This window comes from Etheostoma spectabile, chromosome 2 (genome assembly GCF_008692095.1).
Source record: "Etheostoma spectabile isolate EspeVRDwgs_2016 chromosome 2, UIUC_Espe_1.0, whole genome shotgun sequence".
Lineage (NCBI taxonomy): Eukaryota > Metazoa > Chordata > Actinopteri > Perciformes > Percidae > Etheostoma > Etheostoma spectabile.
This window is the reverse complement of record NC_045734.1, coordinates 8,278,260-8,297,373: the sequence shown is the minus strand read 5'-3', so window position 1 is coordinate 8,297,373 and position 19,114 is coordinate 8,278,260. Positions and strand designations below refer to the sequence as shown.

Genomic DNA, 19,114 nt, shown 5'->3' with positions numbered 1-19,114 from the left:
CACACAAAGGGTATAATGATAAGTTTTTAACAAAATTGTTTTTTGATGTCATTTAATTTCAGTAGTTCAACGTTTGAGCTATAAACAGTTGTCACCTCTGGATAAGATCTGCTTCATGAATGAATTGGTCTATACCGGTAGAACTAGAACCGCTCCTGTCTGATCCTTCTTAGCCAATCCATATCATCTGTTCAAATTATCCACCTTAAATCAACACTGCACAAATCATCCAATAGGGAAAATTTTACTTCTGTACTTTAGACTATAACTTGCTACAACAACAGGTCAAAACACATATTAAGGTGTTTATTATGAGAAATTGAGCAACTGGTTTTGAGCAGCAGCAGCCTTAAAACAAAACTAAACAAAACTAGACCCACTAAACTCCCCAGCAGCAACAAGGAGCTGGCTTGTCTAGAGAGAATAGGATTTCTAAGTTGACGTAAACAAAATTGGATATGGACTTGAGTTCTGGGAAATGAACAGATGCCCAGACATGCTATCCAGCTGTTTGACATTTGATAACCGTGTGACAGAAAGATGGTCGACAGAAAGTAAAAAGTCTCACAATTCAGGATTCCTATAAAATCGGCTTTTATTTGCAATGACTTGCAGAATTTAAGTCAAAGAATTACTGCCTTACGGTTGTATGCTTCCACCAGGCAATGCTTTAATGTTGATCCGAAGAAGCTACAAATTCTAAATTGTTGATGCTTCACACAAACCTTAAACCAGGCAGCACAGAAGATACAATCACCACAAAAAAGGTTATCGCAGTGAATAATGGCCAAAAAAGTATTTTGGCCGAACATTATGATGTCACAGTGAAGTTGACCTTTTGGATTTAAAATGTCCTCTCTTTATTTTTATCCTATTAGACATTTGTGTGAAATGTTGCCATAATCACCATAGGACTTCTTGAGTTATGACCATATACTGCAATGGCACAGACTTGTGGTCACATTGAATGCAAACACCAAAATGTAATCAGTTCATCTTTGAGAGATGCATGGGCTAACTATTACTCATCTAGAGTCCCTCTGGCTCAAAAGTAAAGTATTGCGTATACACTTATTTGTGATCTACAGTAGGGGACTCCACCAGTGATTTTGGTCTCTAAAAACCTCTCCTTAATATGAACACAAAGTTCTGCTGCCTCGGCTTAGCCGAACCCCGTTTTCAGATACAAAATAAGCCACCCCTTTAACCCAAAGCTTTCTAGGAAAAGTTTTGAATGTTTCCCAGAGGCCTTAGAGTGAGGCACACACAGAGGTTATCGTTGCCTGCAACTTCAGTCTGGGTCAGCGGTGTCTGGATGTGCCAAATAAAAGGAGTCCACGTGGAGTAATGCAACTGCCGTGTTTCCTGGCTTCGGTTCAGATTGAGGAACTCTGGTTAAAATATGAACAAAGCATTGGCTTATGCAACTTCTGAAGTGAACAAAAACATTGCTCTCATCCAGGATTGTTGTAAGTTGTTGTAAGTATCTCAACTCGTACATGCATTTGTGTGTAATTAACTTAAAAGGAGGCTTTGGTGATATTACACCCAATTTTCCTCTAAATTATATAACAAAACTAATATGCATAAGTTTGTTATTATAACATGAGAAATTAACGCATTAGCCTAGCAAGTAAATAACAAAAGTTACATAAAATTTACTTGGAGCTGCAACGAAATACTGTGAAATACTTAAGTTACACCGGCATAATAGCGCTCTCACTCCATTAGGGCTTTGTTAGCAAGCGGCCCATTTTGTTTGAAAACTTTAGCTTCATTTTACACACATTTGACTGAAACATTACTAACATGAAAAAGACAGCCTACTGTTTGAGACTTCAACACTTGTACAGGCCTTTATTTTTAAATGTTATGATGGCTTTGGAATGAAAAGCAAAATGTCTTAATTGCATATTTGTGAAATGCATAACATAAATGTTAAATGTATTTTGGAGAGGCTTATCCAATTTTAGATGCAATAGTTTACTGTAATCTTACTATACCAAACATTTAGCATATCAGACTATCAACTGTTATTACAAACGGGTCGGACAAACCCTGAGAATTGTTACAAGAATGTCTTTAATTCCTGCTGCAGGTGTGAACTTTGAGCACAGTCTGGTAGACATGCTCTCACACAGCAGTGCTGAGAGTCTCTTACAGATTAACATAAATATATTAAAATAGGCCTTGTCTAGTCACTTTGGACCCATGCTAAAGCCGTGACTCATTCTGTATTTTGTCTACATTAGTTTTGGTTCCAAGCTCTGTGGTCCACATGAGAGTTTGGTTTAGGATATTTCCTCGGTGAAAGAAAACCACCAAAGTGAGGATGCCAAGAGGGGAACATACAGTATGCAAGAGGGGATGATGTATTAGTGAAGAGCAAAATGGGAAGGGGTTTTAAAAGAACAAAAACTCATGAGCCACAGGTGAATCTTCAAATAAGCAACTATCGCTTAGCTTTGCAAAGCATCAACTTTGCTCATATGGCAACTAATGACTTCCTTTCAATATAAATGCAGAGGTGGGTCCAGCTCTACTAAAGTCAGGGAACTGTCTGAAGCAGCTGCAAACTAGCCAGCAGTACAGAGAGAATGAAAGACACTTCATAAATCACTGCTGGAATGCAGCCTCATTTCCTCTCCGACCCCACCTTATCCACAGTGTCTTCCTCCAATTCCAAGAGCTTTCTCGACCAAGCCACTGAGATCTGGCCATCATAATCATTACACAATTTGCAGCTGTGAGTCTCAGCAGTTATAGAAAAAAAAGATTTCCCTGCAGCGTTTCTCACATTTCAGTCATGCAGTTCAGGCATTACAACAACAAAAAAACAGACACTAACGAGAGGATGCAGAATTAATGAAAGAGTAAGATCATACATGTTGGGGTCGGCCTGTTGATTCAGAGTTGATTAATGTCATTACTGCAACAACAAAAATACCTTCAAGATTTGGCAGACATTGCTCTCATTCTTTAAAAGTTTCCATTACATTTGTGAGAGGCAGGAACAGTTGAGATTTATTAACTTATTAAGTTATTCTTTTCTATTAAATACTGTTCTTTTCGGCAAAGACTTACAACATTGTTCAACATGTTATGCCAGATCAACATATTACACAAGTGTGTGTATTGCATATTGAAATTCCTAAGATACAGTAGGCCGTGTTTTTATCTTTATCACAAAATTTGATTTGATATTTTGTCTTGTGCTTAATTTGCATCACATCAACATTCATTCTGCAGATATGATGGAGCCCAATGTTCCAACTAATTGGAGAGGAAAGCAATGATCCTAGTGAAGTCTGAGAAGTCAGCTCTCTCTGTATAAATTTACAAATGTAAATTGGGGAATTTCACGGCACACCAAACTGAATGCAAATGCTACTGCAATGAAAGCTAGTTTATTGTCAACTGATTTTCAACAGCTACAAATAATGAGCCATAATGACAAGTGAACACCATAAATATCACATTTAGTGAGATAAATAGGGTTGCACGATATCATGTTCATCGTGATGGCTGAGCGACATCACAGTGGAGAGCCACCATCGTGATGCCACGGCCCCCCACCCTGTCAGACATGGACGGACCCTCCCACATTCACAACTGGCCCGCCCAATCAAAAATTCAAAGTCAAGTGTGTTGGTGTGCAAAACGCCGCAACAATCCCAACAACCATGGATTGCTGTTGTGGCCAACAATTGGAAACTATACATTGTTTGTCTGCTATTTCACTAAATTCATTTTTGAGAATTTTTTTATACAAGAAATCAAATATGTAGCGCTCAAATATGGGCCGTCATAATGTTTTACTGTAAACATCGTCAACTGCCAATTTAGAGGACGTCACCCAATCCTAATAAATAGCAGGCCTAATGAACCATATTATTCATATTATCTAAATCCTATAATTTAAAGGATGAATGATACATTTGCATGACACTGTGAGGGACATGCACCAATATGTGTCTGCTCCCAGTCAAACATAACAAAGAGGTACATAATGTCTTTAAAAAGGTGAGTAATCTTTTGTTCAGCGTGTGATATAATCTCTTCCTTTTCCTGTTATGCCAACAACTAGTCCAACCGTTTAGTAGAGCTTATAATCAGAGGTTTCACTGAACTTCACATACTCTTTCACAATTCTTCTTCTCTTTACATAAGATCAGGTGCTACTTTTATATTATTAATGGTACATTTTTTCAGATTTATCTACTGATTACATGGAAGACACGCTTGTGAAAAAGTCTTTCTTCCCTAGAGACAGTCAGTGCCACAGAAATCCACAGACGGACAAAGATGTTCTTAGAGAGCAGATTAAGAGGTGTTTCATCCCAGAGGAAATCATGACGAACCTGAGCAGCAACGTGCCGCTACCATGGAAACACCGATAAGCAGACAGATGCCATGACTTTGAGCATTAGTAAATACTTTAGTAGTCCAAACATAGAACGGCCATCAGTTGTCCATTACATTCTTTACCTCAAGTAGATAAGAATTTGCCAATACCGCATTTACAACATATAAGTAAAATTATTAAAACATAATTTGTCATTTTTAAGGAATTTAAAAGTGTACTTTTATTTTTTAAATTGTAAAAGAGTAGTGTCAGACTCATTGTATTGATGTAGTGTTCATACAGCTTGGCCCTTTAATGAATTAAATTATAATGATTCAGAAAGTCAAAGAGAAAAGTAACTGAAAATGTAATTGCTCCTGCCAACCACAAGGTCACCCTGTAACAGGAATATTTGTTATATATTCACAGGAGGCACGCAGAAGATGAGACTAAATGTAATCAAACACTGATTCTAGTAAAATACATTATTGTTTAAAATTAGTTGTCTAATTGATACTGTGGTTATAATAAGATCCATTTTAGAAAAGCAATTCCAAAAAGGTAATGGCTTTTACAACATCTCTAAGAGTGGTTATGTATCAATTTAAGAAGAGGAGCCAATTTTGGATCAGTCAATTCAATCAATCTATGACCCAAATGTAAACAAAAGTGTAGTCACAACATGGAACATGACATTTAGAGCCATATATCTTGATAAGAATGTACGACTATATTGTATAATTAATAAAAAATAAATTTTAAGTAGTCAAAACTACATGGCAAAAAGTTCAAACATCTAGGCATCCAATTAAACAAAACATGCACATATGGATGTCATTTTCACAGACTCCACTTATACGATAGGCCATAATAATCCAGCTAATAAAATACCAAGAAGTTATTCCTTTCATCTTGCCATGTTGCACACAAATGCCGCGAGGCGACAATGCAATTCAAGTGTACATTAAGGCCTGGGGCTCTACAGGACAAGAGCCAGAGAGCTAGTAGAGGAAAAACACATTTGCAAGAGCAGCAAAGACACAAGAGCAGTAGAAACTGTTTTCTACAAGACAGAGAAGGGGCCAAACCTGTCAGTCGAGGGACTGCGAAGGGGCTCTGGAAAAGCTTGCCGGTGCTTGGGGGTACAGCGTGTTATCTGCAGCACCGCAGACCTTCCCTTTTGAAGTGATGCTGAGCCACTGACTGAGCCAGAGGCACTGAAGGTGGGAGGCTAGAGAAGATGTAAAAAAAACAAAACAAAAAAAGCTATTAGAGGTGAGAAAACTGTGGGTAAAAAAAATAAAATAAAAAATACACAGCAACAGCAGAGGACTAAACAAAACATGCCTGTTAACTTTCATCTCGTTATGTCAAAAATTGCAACGCCGAGACCGTTTATGGCATATTTCTTTGGAACAGAGTTGAAACTTTGAGGTCATGACATTGTTTTTCTCTATTCTCTCGGTCTTGTTTAGAGAGGCCATCTCTCCTTGTAGGGAGTAATGGAGAAAGCATATGGTGATCATGTGTTGGAGGAGGATTCGGCTGCATCAGGAGGGGATGTGCAAGGGACACAATCAGATGGCAAAAGTGAGGAAAGTGAATTGACACACTGTTCTTCCTGCTCCTTCTGTTCACTGCAACTCTCCCTCATGGATTATCCTCTGTAATAGACTTAAAGGCACTTTAACTGAGCCGCCAGCTGCCTGCGTCCCCAATGGAAACCCATACAGGTCAAGTCTGAGGGAGGATATCCTACCATGACAATACAACACATTCCTAGAGTGCCTTTACTTCTTTATCACACCAAAATAATCTAATATTGAACTTTGGTCTTCAGGCGGAAAACTTTCACATGCAGTTTACAGAATAAAGACTAGAAATCAACTTAAAAGTCAGTATAGTAGCAAGACTGTCTTTATATAGAGCCGGAGTAATCTGACCACAATACATTGATGCATTTTTGGTGCATTCATGTCTACTTAAAGCTCTCAACTTGGGATCAATTCACACAAGGTGCATTTCCAAGATACAGTAAGCATGGCTCAACCTACTACAATTTTGATAAACAGTAAATAATTCATCCAGAAGAAGGGAATGTGGGCCAGAGAACTGTGATCTACATAATGTAAAACTGACACAATTTCTAGGCAGTTTCTATGTTGGCTAACTGCACCATGAAAAACTAAAACCATAAGCAGACTAAGTGAATTGGTGTTTACAATTAATTGCCACAAATAGTTAGGTTGTTTTTGTCCATTTATGGGAGAAATTATTTAAACAGTGCTACCACACTTTAAATCATAATTTCAAAACTGAATGAAGGGAAGACTATGAAGAGTGTGCCAGCTGTGTGGCAAGAAAAGAAAAGGACAGAGTGAAGTGACCTTGGCTTTTAAAACACTAGAGTCCTTTTCCTGCTTTGGTCCCCCTACAGGTTGGAAGCGGAATTGTCCATTACACTACACTGTCCAGTTCATTCAAACTAAAGATCCACTACCTGATATGGCAAACTGGCATAATGTAATGTATTGGACAATTTTGTTTCCAACCTGTAGGGGGACCAAAGCGGGAAAAGTTCTCTAGTGTTGCTTTAGGTTGATTAAACTGAATTTGAAAATGAATAATTAGGTCAGTGGTTTGCTGTCCTGCTCCACACTTGCTGGTTTTCCATCAAGACATCTAATCATGGACTAATTTAGACAAATGACCCGGCTGACTGTACGGAAATCCAACATATCATTAGTTGGTTGGTCCTTCCTGACCCTTATAGGGGTGATGAAATGCCAGCTAATTTGTAGCTATTCAACATTTGACTTTATAGTGGCAGGTAGGGACACTATAATATTTGGATGATCAAGTGATCAGGATTGGAAAAGCAAAGGGCTTTTATTTTTTATGACGGCAATCACCGTTTTTTTATTCCTCCTTCTATTGTAACCTGCATTTAAATCTAATCTGGCCAACATTCCATCTCTTCATTCAGTAGGTTGTTTCCCACAAACAAATCTGCCACAGCTGTACCATTGTCCTTCCACATATATGTACTCGTAGAGAAAAATCTCCGTACCTCTAGTGTTTATTAAAGTCACAATCATGTGTGATGCGTGTGTTGGTGAGGTGTAGCTATTGTTTTTCTGTAAATAGAAAAAGCTTATTGAGCTACTAATCAACTAAAGGCACATCGTTAAACAGAAGGATAAAATAATATATTAATATATAATAAGTATGTGTTAAACAATGTAAATGGTCACTCATCAGAAGTCAAACCAGTTCAGAGAAATCTTGCGAGAGTTTGTTCCGGTTGTGCTGAAAAAATACAGGAGAAACAAAGAGGACTCCCTGCTTGATCAAGCAATATTTTGAATGTCCATTTCGCTCAACTTTAGCTCCACATTGCACCTATACAATCAGTAGATGAATAAGAGCACTTAAGTGTTCACATAATGTGGAAGCTACATAAGACCAGCAGAAACACAATCATACACAACAGTTAAGCTGTGGGGAAAAAAAAGGGTTCACGGCACACCAAAGGTTTTGGTGACCTTGTAAAAGGTTTGCTTGTAATAAGTCTGACAGGGTCCTCTTGGACCGGCATGAGACAGTGGGAAACCTCTGACCAGGCGTATAAAAGAAGCCTCCATTCACATAGACAACCGTTTCCATGCCAACAGGACTTCTGTTGGGAGAGCCCTCCTTTCAAATGGTTTTCATCCTGTACCTCTGCTGCAGTCTCAGAGAAGGACTGGTAGGCATTTAAGAGGGAAAGGGGTGTGGGTGGCAGTGAAGAGATGCAATTGTGTCATGGCGAGATAGAAAGGGTCTAGCTGAAAGCCCCAGAGCCTGGAGATGGATCTGAGTTGGGTGGAGAGCTACCTATCTACTAATCAGGGTTGTCCCATCGTGATGGTTGACCGGCATCACAATGGAGAGCCACCATCATGATGCCACTCCCCCACCCTGTCAGACACACGCTAATCCCAGTGGATGGGAAATAGGCAACTGCGTTGGTCTTAAACTAGCATAGCACTGTATAGTAGCACGCTTTACCAGGACTATTAACGTATCAGCATGCGGTAAGGCCATGTTCTGCGTCTCGGTATGGACACGGCGGTCTCAAATGAGAGAGAAAAGGCGCTAACGTGGAACACTATCAAACTTTCCTTCATCACCTCAATGCACTAACTTTGTGGATATTACTGTGTGCGTGCATCAATAAATAAGTCTGATGACATTGTTACGTAGGATTTATGAATTACGTTAACAGTAGGCTAATTCACGAGGGAGCTATTTTATGTGTGAGCTAATATTGCGCATCTGTTAGCAAGAGTTATGTTTCTGTTTATTGAATGCATTATTCAGTGCAAATATAACCAAGAATGTAGTTTAATCTCAGTGATGACGGTATTTCAGGTTGTTACTGTCGCTCTGTTAAAGGCAAACGTTCCACTGTACTGTCGTTGCGCAGATAACGGACATCTGATTGAATCTAGACTTTACGGCACTGTAGTTAAGTGAAACTTGGTCAGGTTGTAATTTACTGCCCTTACCAGCGGCCGCATGTAATACTATCTATTTACAAAGGGCATTTACAAGGAAGGCCCCCCCATATCTATCTATCTATCTATCTATCTATCTATCTATCTTCAGTGTGATGTGGTTAAAAACCCATGTTTGCCATCACTCCTCATTAGGAGTGATGGCAAACATGGGCTGCAACTACTGGGTATTTTAGACAATAAACATTACAGAGCAGAGATGTCATTAAATCATAACTATATTACAGCTTATTAGACCATTGAATAACTGAACAACATTGGATTAACTACAAAGAAAATCAATATTTATTCAACAATGTATCAAATGACAATATGAAAGGTGCCGCTCGTAGTAATGAACCTACAGAGAGACTTTATGGAGCTTTATAGTGAGTTTCAGGTCATTATTTAGCTGTCCTGCCCACAACTTTACTGTTTTGCTTTCATCACAGTGCTCTCTGCGGTTTGTTCTGCTGCCCGACAGACACAGTTAGCCACTAGCTGGTGAACACATTGGAGCATTTAGCAACTAAAGAAGAGCCAGATATTTCCCTCAGGAGCCAGTAGAGAGACCAAACATAGCTAAAGGCAAATTAAGTATTGTACCAACAGTCATCAGATGGCCAGAAAAAGGACTCCAAAGGAATGATAACGCTCTGTAACTGCAGGATGTGTAAATAAACAACCATTTGCTGATGATTTTGCAGTATAAATCTAAAAACGTGACTATATGTCAATGCTGTGATTAAAACCCGCTGCCCTCAAATGGCCCCAAAAGGTTATTGTAGGTTTAAAGTGAAGTTGAATTGTCAGATTTGTCAATTCTGTTGATTTGAGGAGAGGTTTAGATTTTCTATAAAATCATTCTCAAATCAAATTTACAGAAAATATACTATATTTATATTGAATTCATGATTTAATGAAAATAAAATCACACAGTATTATATACAATATTACATATTCCCCATTACTATGGATTTAAAAAAACTGGTTACTAGATTGATTAATCAATGCCTCAGAGATATGACTGTCAATTCAAAACAATAAATCTGAACCGTATTTACTGAGAAATTTGTCCAAAACCAATACAGCTTGAAGTTCTCCTCTTTGTGAGAACACTGTCATGTTACCTGTTCCTGTAGCTGGAGTGACAGGACATTTTGACTGTTAAAATAGTGCTTGTTCAGCACTCAGACACAGAGCAGGTGTCTCTCCTAGGACAGGGTAATGACGCTCCTCCATTCTCCTATCTGTGTTTACTAGATAATTTAAAAAGGAACACGCCACTGTTTGGTGAAATAGGGCTTATTACCTGCAGCGCCACCACTAGTTAGCTTAGTGTAGTAAATGGAATCTGACACCAAGAGGATTTCCTAGGCAGATATTGACTTGGGACAGTGCTTCGGCTGTGCTTCGACCCAATATAGTCCAAAGTCAATATCTGCTTAGGAAATCATCTGGTCTTAATCTGCATAGCTGTTTTTAGTGGTTGTGAATACGCAACATAGAATAACCGGCAACATAGGATTCCCTCCACTACGCTAAGCTAACTAGCGGCGGCGATGCCGGTGTTGCACCGGATTAAAACAATGCATGCACTGACACAAAAGATGCGTTGGCCCAACTATCTACAGCTAGGGGAGACCGTGATAAGCCCTATTTCACCAAACGGTGACGTGTTCCTTTAACCTATCTAGTAAACACAGATAGGAGAATGGAGGAGCGTCTTTACCCCCGTGTTCCTTTAAGATAGTCTGTCACAGCATCAGAAACTATAACATATCCACTGTTGACTTGTTATGTCCCAATTTGCAACCTCCTTTTGTCCCTGCCTGAACTATGTCACACAGCGTTCATAGTACAGCCCACATCAAAGCAATATGCCTGGGAGATTCCTCTCTGTGTTCATTAACCAACTCAAAGCTGCATAGCCCAGCACTGAATTATTAATGTACTCCTTGTGCCTCACAGATACAGAGCAGAGGGCCATTCACAACTGCTGAACACACCCACGCTCGGCTGTCCCTGCCTGTAAATCTCCAGTTAACCCTGAAAACTCATTAAGAAAGCATATTAAGGAAGGACTGACCCAAATTTACCATCACATGATTGATTATAGAAATACAGATGGAGAAATTGAGCCGATGAATGCATTATTATCTTCATTGTAACTGTTATTGCCACTGTTCATCACACCCCCAACCGGCACCGTCAGACACCGCCTACCGAGAGCCTGGGTCTGTCAGAGGTTTCGTCCTTAAAGGGATTTTCCTCGCCACTGTCGCACTAATGCTTGCTCTTGGGGAAATCAGTGGAATTGTTGGGTCTTTGTATATTAGAATGTGGTCTAGACCTACTCTATCTGTAAAGTGTCTCAAGATAACTGATGTTATGATTTGATACTATAAATAAAATTGAACTGAATACAATAAAACAATAAAATATTCAATTTAAAAAATATGGAGTTTTATTATTTTAGTGAGCTTGAGAAGAGCCGGATAACAGCATGGCAGTGAAGAAATGGGGGAATTTATGTCTAATCGTGATTTTTAAGTTACACAGAAAGGTCTCAAATTAAAATTGGACCATATTAAAACACTGACCACCTTTACTGTGACACTAACAACTGTACACAAAAGGTTTCAACCTCAAACAGGGATTTCTCTGATGATGCTTCAAGCTTAGACACTGTATTTAAAAAACACACAAGACAGCAGTCCGTCATCAGTCTGTCATCACCCGCTTCACTACTTGATCTGTGTGCTGCATTTCTAATGATAGCAAGAAAATAGCCAACATGAGTCAAAAACAAAAAAATATGCTCCGAAATCACACCCCATTTACCCTCGACCCTTTTGATTGCCTGAAATTTAGGTTCTTTATGGTGCCCTCAAAAATCACATAATGGAATCAGAAAGTCCATGACAAATACCACAATGCAAAGCTTTCAATTTTATAGACCCGAAAATGACAGGTTGAGAGTCATAACAATCAGTGATGGCGCAAAATGACAACTGATAAGAATCCAAAATCTTTTTTTACGGCTCACTACGAACAAGTAACCTACTGAAGGTTTTTGTTTAGGAGTAGTGATAGCGTGAACAAACAAGTTATTTTGGATGCAGCCATCAGGAGTTCCTTTGAAGGAGGTAAGGAAGATAAAAGGCATAAGGTGTGTGTTATAATACCCAAACATTTGACCCACTTACAGCCCAACCTTTATTTTCACCCACCTTGTTGTTATTGTTGCCCCAAAATCCTACTTGGTGTTTTCTTTTTTTTTTTTTAGAGATTTTATTTTCATGAGATCTTTTGAAGAGAGCTGGATCTTCCATCTCAAGGTGATTTGGACCTCCCCACAGTAAAGCCCTTTAATTTCCTCTTTCCTTGATCTCACTCTCTCTCAAGTGCCTCTGCCCACACACAAACGCACAACTCTGACAGCAGGCTGGACATTCAAGTCTCTGCTAATCTTTTTTCTTCTCCTCTTATTTTGTTTCCTTCCCCATTTCCCCGTTAACAAACTAAATATGTGCCTACACACACACACACACCTATCTACTTTTAAGTTTCTCTCCACCAAATCCCCCACATTACAATTTGTATCTCTTCTCCCATCCTCTTACAAGCTTCAGACCTCTCTCCTCCAGACTACATCTGTACGCAACAACCCCATGATTGTTTGAATTCATTAAATTGGATAGGAAAAAAAATGGCACGTTTGCCGGACTCAAAAAACCCTTCCCACTTTCAGTCTCTCTAAACTTACAACCTGACCAACAGCCCTAACTTATGTCCTCAAACCCTCCTCTCTGGACTGTGGATGCTCATCAAACTAACCATCATCAATTCCCCCAATCCAGCGGATGTCATGAATCACGCATTATCCAAATGTCCCTTTCCCTACACAGAGGTTTGGGTCCCAAAAGGCCTGGAGGACTGCCCATTACAATCAGACTGCACTCATAGCATTCCTAAAGCAATCCACTTCAAACACAGACGCTCCTCTCTTCAGTCCTTATCCTCCTGGTTGTTCCACTTCCTCCAAGACCATCAGCCAGATGGTCCTTGCCACCTTGTTGACTCGGGGGTAATCCCATTGTATGGCAGGAGATTGAAACATCTACACTACCTCTCTTCTGACCCTGATGAAGACAATCTTTATGTCAACACGGTTGTTGCTGCACCTTGTTTTAAAAAGCTCCCACTATAACCGTGTGCTCCAGATTTCATCATTCCAGAGAGTAGAGTTAACAGTGACGAGGGATGCAATACAAAGAAAACTGGGTATTACAAAGCAAGAGCATACAGTCAACACACATAACCTTTTACATGCGTTTGTTGTTTCCCCAACAATGCAAGATTAGATTTGTTCCATAATTGGGTTAACATTCAGAGGGTTATGTGGTTGCCTACAGGAAACATCTTATCAGCCCAGCGCATTTATACACTATTAATTTTTCTCACTGCAGCATGTAGGTAACAAATGTGCTTGGATTGTTTTCAATTATACAAAGTTCAGCATAGAGCTACCAAGACCAGTCATGTCTCCAGGAATGTATACCACCTAAAACACTTCCCCTCCATTGACAGCCTTAACAACCTATCTCACTCGTACCCCCCCTTCATGTTTTGTCAATACGAGGTTCTAAGCCAGGAAATCTCACTGTCCATATGAGAATGGTTTTAGAAAGGCCCTGGGGTCAGTTACACAGCAACAGTCGGGAGTGTGGGAATGTGGAGCTTTCTGCAAACAGAGTCTAGGATACCCTCATCTCTCACTCTCCAAGGCCTTGCAGCAACAATCACAGCCAGAAAAATTGTATTGCATCATACTGATCTATGTGAACTGAAAATATGCCATTGTTGTCTCAATATTGTCAGCCTATTTTTGTACTGGCATTCTCTAATCCTCACTTCTTCATATTGTGTGTCCCACACATCATCATACATTGACCTGAAGGGTTCAATACTTGCTCATACACTTTCAAAAGGGAAACATAGTATGCATTTTGACTCACTGTGGTTAGTAAAAAGAACTGTAGCTGCTTGGTTTGTAGATAAGTCTTTCCATTCATAACACTAGGATGTAAAATTATGAGTTACTGGACCGTGACCAGACCAACAATAATGAGAGTGTGCATGTCATAAGGGCCAGACACAAGTGATAAAAATATTAATATTTGACATCAAATCAACAGATTGGTTTCCCAAGTTTATCCTAAATTCCCAGATTCTTCACACTACCACATGCATTCCTAAAGTTGTGGTCACTTAACAACCCTGACACAGTCTTGTTATGTAGGTTTAAATACATTATTCCTTTTTAAGCCAAAAGGTGAAGCTGAACAGGATGAACTCCAGAAAACAAAGCTGTTCTTCTCTGTTGGCTTTGAATCAAATAAACAGACATATTTCTGGTGACTGTGACTAACATGTTGTCCTCAATAAATCTCGTCTCCTCAGATTATTACAGACAAAGTTAGTCTATATTTATGTATACCCATTTGATACCCAGCAATAACGATAGTAAAAAAAAGTTTTGCTTTTTTAAGTATCTATTAAGAAAAAAACCTTGTTGGAGTAGTTGTAGATCAAATATATTAAGTATCTATTGAGTCTATTGACTGAAGGTTAGGCTCTGTGCATCATACGGAAGTAGCGCTTTCAACTCCTACTTAGTATAATAAAACACTACAGATTTGTGAATGTTTCCTGTATGTTCTTTGTTTTTTTATCATATGCAACACATACATGAATCGGTTGACATTTTGTAGTCTAGCCAAATTTAGCCAGCAACAACAAAATCATTAAGTTTAGTCCTTGATCTAGGACACTGGTCTTCAGTCTTGACTTCAGAGACAGATGCTTCTTATTCTAGCCGTGTCATCAAGGACAGGCTCAGACCTGAGAGGTCAAGTGAAGGCAGTGAACTAGCAGGGAGGGTGGAGAAGCAGTATAGTATTCTCCCAGAGAGGAAATCAGAGCCACTAGTCTACAACGTCGTTCTAAGTGACAGTGCAGTAGGTTAAACTGGTGTTGTGTGTCTCTGTTTTATTCGATCCAACTTCCCCACACTCCTCCTGACCTTGGTTTAACATGGGTTGGACACCACTTTAGTGAACTGTCGTTTCTATTAGCGAAGGAAATGTATTTCAATGTTAGGGATGTTTAAGTTCAACTTAACTAACTTGACCAGACTATGACAAACGGCACAAACGAGAGATTCCATATGCTTAAATAAGGAAGAAACAAAGTGTGAAGAGAAATTAAACTGAAACTTTATTTGGTACTTACTGTATGCAATTTGATTATGTGTAATTCTGATGTTTAGTAGTAACGTGTTAGGAAAAGTTCCAGAATTAAGTTAGAATTAAGTGTAAAAAACATGGCCACAGATTTCGCTTACTCAACTTTAGGCATGAAGGGATGGGGTCAAATTCAGGTTGATAGCACTAACACTATCCCAGTTGTGTCTACCACACGTAAACATCAAATCTTGGTATCAGAAATCTTGATAAAACCTTATCCCTTTTTGGAAAAACCTAAATTGGCCACCTGGATGCCTCCAATAATGTAGATACTGCAGCATGGAAACACCTTATCCAAATTCCTCATTATTCTCTGTCATGTGTGCAGGTGCGTCTTTAAGTGAAGTTGGTGAACAGAACAAAACATTTTAATTATGTAGTGATGGTCTACATGCTGGAACAAAGTAAAAGTCTGACACCAGCAGAGGATAAATTGTGTTGTTGTTCTGGTCTTCTACATCTTCCATTCTGAAGATTACGTGAAGAACAGAGTGGTAATTGCAGCAAGAAATCAAACTGGGTTCATACAACGGTTGAGGTAGCTAAATCCATTCAAGAGTTACAGATTTTACCACCAGTTTAAATAAACATTGACTTAATATTAAAAGCACTTCTAACTATAAACACCAGCGATTCAACAGTTAAACATTTACTGATTCCAAAAGGTCAATAAAGTTAAATCACAATATCTCTCACACCATTTCAACAAAAACTGCATATCATAACCATCATGAAGGTAGGATCTCTTTGTTTACAGACTGATTTAGTTCTGCTAGGTGTACTGAACAAGGTGACAACCGAGTATAGATGGGAGACAGACTGTTGGACCTTTCAAACAACCCACCTTTTCTTTAACAGCTGCCTTCTTGAAGGGTAAAACTTGCTCCTGTGCATTATAAAACCAGAGGTTCTTCATCTTTTTCAGCCAAGGACCTCTTATAAGATAGAGAATATACTGGGAACTTCTTTATAATGTCCCTTGGAATAATTTGATGTTGTTTATTCTTACACTTCTAGAGCCTTGGTTATGTTAAAGAACACCACAAGAGAAATATTAGAAACATATAATGCAAAAATCATATATGATTTTATATCATGGTAAAATAAAATAATGGTAATTTTGAATAAATCTGAAAACTTTTCATTAACCCCTTGGGGGAGGCCGCCTTGAGAATCCCTGGTCTAAACAACCTGCAAACTGTTGTCTTTGTCCCGTGAATTTTTGTCATCCGTGGGCCCCTGTGAACATCTGGATTTAGCTAACATTATATAAGTGACGCACTAGTTAACTTCGCATGGGGTCGGTGAGCATTTGGTGAATAGACTATCAGAAGAATCCATCATTCAGCTCCTCTATTGCACCTACATCTTTATTTGGGACACTATGGCCCAGCTAAACGAAACTCGCGTATCATGTTTGTGCTCGTCACATAGCTAATTAAAGTGTTGCATGCGGGTTGAACTCCACGCACTTTGCAGCTTCTGACTCAAGTTTGTGCAGCTTGTTTAAAAGGCAAAGTTTTAGTGACGGAGTTAGCCAACACGGGCACCAAACTCAATCTGTGTGTTCTGATTAATGGTGAAAACATTACTACACCATACGATCAGCCACCGCAAGCTGATTCTGACACCTGTAACTTCTTTCAAATCACTAACAAGCTCCACATCAACAGAAGTGCGTTAAGATGGCTAGCGTTAGCAATGCTAACTCAGCTAGCGAACGAGCTATTCGTTAGCTGGCTAATGCTAGGCCCACTTCCACTGGTCCATTACTCCAATATTCCTAGAGTTGTGATCTTGCACATTGTGATTTTTTCATTGTTTTACCTCAGAAATGTGGTGATGAAAAAAGACAGCAGGCCTCTCCGGTGATTCCTTTTGGTCGTAGATATCCTCTGGAGCTTGATGAAGCTAACACCACAGGCTCCGATGTTCGTTTCTTGGTTTCCCACCAGCAGCAAGTCAAGTGTTTGCACCTAACCAACAGAAGCTAGCAGGTTAGCTAGAGGAGCTAACTAGCCTCTACAAGGCAACCTACAAGCCAAGTTCGTGTTACATTAGCTGGCTAGTAAGACACCGCTAACGTTAGCTGCTCTGTCAAATTGACGAGAGTATTGGTCGACCCTTTGACTCTGTTCTTTCACTGGGCGACATATGAAGGCGTGCGACCATTACAAGAGGGAGAACATATCCACTGAGAGCAAACAGTGTGTCAGTTGTGAGTGAGCTGCCGTTCACAGACTCTTCAACAACCGCGGTTTGTTCGTCTCCTGACTCTCCACCACCGACTGGAGAGAATGGCTGTCGCAACGTGATGATGGTACGTTTTTGTTTGATCTTGGGCGCTCGAATATGATGTAATGACATACTCCCTGGATGACGTCCAAATATATTAATGTGTGGGTATATTTAAATAGGATATAGCTAATATAATTATAATTATAATAACAATAACTTTTTTATTGACATGTATTTAATTTACTTTAGATTTTATTGATCTATTGTTTTGCTTATAATGTTGAAAATTGCATTGTCTGTAGGCTACATTCTCATAAAAATGTTGATTTTCACAAGAAGTAGGCTACAATGACATCAATATCAATAAAACATGGAATGAAAACATTAGTGATGGTGAAATATTTTTAAATGTCTTTGTCTAGCCTTATTGGCTATGCAATATTTATATGATAGTGAACAATATTGATTCCAGATATTGTCTTCAATTAATTTATTCCAAAATAATTTACAAGATGATTCAACGTTATTTGGCTGTGAAATGTATTTTAAAAATGCTAATTATTGCATTCTAATCAATGTTATCTAGCCCTTGATTAAATTGGTTGTGGTTTACATAATTAATGACATGTCTTTTTTATTAAATAAGACAACCATATGCAATATCAGAAATACTTTATTGATCCCCGAAGGGAAACTCTTTGTTGCAGTTGCACAAATATTATAAATAGAGTAGAAATACAAATAAAGAAAAAGAAATAAAGAAATATAAGGAATTGGATATGTACGGTATTTACATAAGGGAATGTTATTATACATTATTTACATTAATAATTAATCATTTATAGATTATTACAAGACTTTTTAAATTGCTGTTGCAAAACAGTTGCAAATTATTCAAAAAAATAATAATCTGAAACTACACCCATATTTACTATTTTCTTGTAAGACTTCCCATTTTCCTTCTTATTTTTTAATTACATAAAAACAAAAGAGTATGTTCTAAATCATATTAAATATCTGCCTTTATGTGTTTTATTATTTACTATTACTGCCATTTTTATTTATATTCTACTTTAGTATACACCATTTAGGCTTTGATCATACCTACCATTCACTTTTTTTAAACATTCTTGTTATGATAGAAATATGAATGTTAATATATTTTGATCAAGGAAGTTTTGAGGGGGAAAAACATGGGAGGAGAGAGACTCCAAAACCTGATTTGCATGGTGTGTCAGAAATCATACAGCAAACCTAAACCTAGTTCTTTCCAGCATGTTAAGCCTCATTTATTCATAGGAAAAATAAGCTAATTAGTGTGAATGCTACTACTGCTGCTGCTGCTGCTGCTGCTGCCTAATGCTCTCCCGTGCCAACCTTGGTACGCTTTAGCTCATGGTCATTTTTATGCCCTGTATCCGGATCCTCCGGGGAGAGTCTGAAAACCTGAGATATCACTAAGCACCAAACATGTGATCCTGAGGAGTGTGGAACTGAGAGTGGCATCTGGTCAATGCAAACTGAAAAGAAGACCCTGGAAACAAAGAGCGACTGGAAATATCCTCACTGATGGTGTGCCTTTTTGGAAATGGCTCCTGTAAGTGGACTCCTCACAAAAATCTGAACTCTAGGCCTGAGTTTTTCACTGTGTTCTTGTTCAGGCGGTTTTGGTCGAGTAGTGA

At 38.7% G+C, this 19,114-nt stretch overlaps 1 protein-coding gene across 4 annotated transcripts in view; it reads right to left on the bottom strand.

Moving 5' to 3' along the window:
- The window catches only part of fbxw7 (F-box and WD repeat domain containing 7), a 110,374-nt gene extending 92,862 nt beyond the window's left edge, over positions 1 to 17,512 (bottom strand). For 2 of the 4 annotated variants that reach the window (XM_032528357.1, XM_032528367.1), the window contains exons 1-2: positions 17,022 to 17,512; positions 5,434 to 5,576 (exon numbers count right to left, since the gene is read on the bottom strand). The gene's annotated coding sequence lies outside the window, so the exon portion shown is untranslated. The remainder of the gene's footprint in view (positions 1 to 5,433; positions 5,577 to 17,021) is intronic. The other 2 variants (XM_032528376.1, XM_032528382.1) reach the window with 1 other exon arrangement.
- Between the last annotated feature and the right edge of the window lie 1,602 nt (positions 17,513 to 19,114).